Raw genomic sequence first — 3,053 nt, 5'->3', positions numbered from 1 at the left:
ATCTCCCTGAAGACATTGAGGTATTGCCAAGGCAGCAGAGAAGAATAAGCTTATCAGTCTCAGGCTGTCATGTCCCAAGTGAAAATGGCAGAAATGCTTTAGCTATGGGGGACTATGAGGACCTTTCATAGTCTCGTAGTTCTTTTAATATTTATCTTCACGAAAATGTGAAACAAGTGTTCAGTAATCAGTACTTAAAAAGTCAGCGGTGGTGTTCACAGGTTGCTTTTAATTGTTGAAGTAGTTAAACATATCTACAAAGTAAATATCCTTATTTGATGCTTTACATTATAAAAGTTTGGCATTCATGACATCATAAAAACATTATTTTACAGACGGTTCTGTTACAGAAACATTAATAACAGGATTAAATTATATGTCTTGTGTCTGCCAAGACTGAGAGAAAATACCTGCTGCATTTTTGTATGATAAGAGCAGCGTAATGTGTTCTTAATTATGTGAGATCCATCTCTGTTTATCTCAGCAGGTGTAAGAAGGTCCTGTGTGAGTAATCAAATATGTTTTACTGCCTCATTCAGGAGAAAAACACCTGAAACTGTTTCATGCGTCATTCAACAGTTGAGGAGAGCAGGCTTTCATTTTTACAGTGTTGAAAGAGTGTAGCAGGAAACAAGCCGAGATCGAACATCAATCATCATCAGAGAGTTGATGGCCTTTAAATAACCAAGGCTTCAGACAGGTGATTAAAACCTCTCTGTGATTGGTCAACCATCATGTACCACATGAGGCAGATGACATTCTAGCATCTCTTACCTGTCAGTCAAAGCACCCACACCCTGAATGCTAACTTAAGGTTGTTATGAAGGAGTAAGTTAGCTCTTAAAATGAAAACTTAGATTTTAATTCCACAAGAAATTCAATTTAATAATCTTTGAAAAGTCGTGTTGGTCAAACATTAACAGAAAAGCCAGAGAAACAGCGGCTCCTAGAGCTGCTTATTAATTACACGATTATGTGATTGGATTCTAACTTTTGGCTTTACTTACAGCCCCTTTAATGATCACTGGTTAATTAGCATGCTCTGTACACAGACTCTGCAAAAGTCTTTATGCTTTAATAGCCACAATTTAAACAAGAAGTTCTGGCACTCCATTAAAACCTGCTCCACAGGCTGCCTGGGACATTAAACACATGAACATAATCAAAAACTGTAGTGAATGGTTTGAGATTATATGGATGTTCAGAGTGAAAGTATACATGTGGTTGGAAAAGGTTTAACACAATGTGCTGTAGATGAAAAATGTTGTTAATCAGCGCATTTTTATGTCCAACACCAACATTTTTTACATTCTCACCTGGCTGCTTCACCCGCTTAAAGTCAGAGGTTAGAGAAGGATTGCTGGTAATGAAAGATGAGTGAAGAGAAGATGTGTACATGGCCTACACCCGCATCCATCACCTCAGCCTCCACACATTCACATTCCCCTGGACTCATACTACAAGGTTCACTTCCTGCTGCACTGACAGTAAAAAGACAGACTAATAACTCCTGTAAGATAAGATACAACAAGACCTGCTTTATTGCTCCCGAGAGGAAATTTGTCAGAAACGCACTAATAACAAACTGTTTCATACCTAATAAACTGATAAAAAGTACCTTAAATAAACTTCTCATTGTTACCTGTCAACATAAAATTCCTGGATTTAACTTTTAATATAAAATGATTGTTGTATTATTATTGTATTAGAGTCCTTTATTTATTCAGGTAAAAATCTCATTGAGATTTAAAATCTCATTTCCAAGAGAGACCTGGCATCATGGCAACAAAAGTATTAACAGCAGATTCAATATGATTTTATTTATATAGTGTCAAATCAAATCAAAGAACTTTATGTTGTAAGCTAAAGACCCTTCAATCATATTACCCGCCCCCCATGAGAAAGCGTTTTGCAACAGTGGGAAGGAAAAACTCCCTTTTAACAGGAAAAAACCTTCTGGGGTTTTTAGGGGTGAGGGGAGGAAGACGGGACAAAGACACGCTATGGAAGAGAGCCACAGATTAATAATGACTAATGATTTAAATGCAGAGAGGTGTATTATCACACAGTGAGCGAAGAAAGAGCAGGAGAGCAGAATTATCATAATGTCCTATATTTCTGACATGAAAGATTTTTCTCTAATTTCATTACACTATTTAAAACCACTCACTTTGTCTCAGCAGTGAACCGTAAAGTTTAGTAAACTGAAAATAAAACAAAATTATGACTCTATGTTTCTGTCTCACCCCAACCAGTCGTGGCGGATGGCCACCCCTTCCTAAATCTGGTTCTGCTGAAGGTTTCTTCCTGTTAAAAGGGAGTTTTTCCTTCCCGCTGTTGCCAAAGTGCTTGCTCATGGGGGTCATATGATTGTTTGATTTTTCTCTGTATATATTATTGTAGGTTCTACAATAATACATACAGTCGCCTTGAAGCGACTGTTGTTGTAATTTGGCACTATATAAATAAAACTGAAATTAATTGCTAAATAATCTTGCTTGTTGGTGCTTTATATCCTCTCTTTCCAGTCTTCATGCTAAAGTGGGCCAACTTTTGGCCTACTTTAGACATGAAATATTCATGTGGACATTTTGCTGTAATTAGATTAAATATTCACAGTCTAATGGTCACTTTATGGATTTTGTTTGAGTCTTCCTGCCACTTAGTGGTGAAATCTCATAAAGCAGGCACTTAAGAGGAGAAGTTTTAACCCCAAAAACACAACATCCTCTGTTATTTTCTCAAATTTCTTTGTTGCCTGAAAATATTTCATTTCTGTTCATGGCTATATCCTGACCATTAGCTGAACTCACAGGTCCTCAGGTGTCAAAGGTCACTGCCTGTCATACACAGCTGCAGCTTACAGAGACACGTGTGTTTAAATGATTATCCTTTGTTCTTCATGTGTATAGAAGAGCATCATAAAGGGTAAATATTTCTCTTTTACAGTCACATGTGTTTGCATCACTTCTCAGGTTTTAACATGATGGAGGAATAAGTACTGCAGTGTGGTTTCATGCAATCACATGAAATAAAGGACAAAGAGAGTCTAC

The sequence above is a fragment of the Pelmatolapia mariae genome, linkage group LG15, assembly GCF_036321145.2.
Source record: "Pelmatolapia mariae isolate MD_Pm_ZW linkage group LG15, Pm_UMD_F_2, whole genome shotgun sequence".
Taxonomy (NCBI): domain Eukaryota; kingdom Metazoa; phylum Chordata; class Actinopteri; order Cichliformes; family Cichlidae; genus Pelmatolapia; species Pelmatolapia mariae.
Note: the sequence above shows the minus strand (reverse complement) of the source record.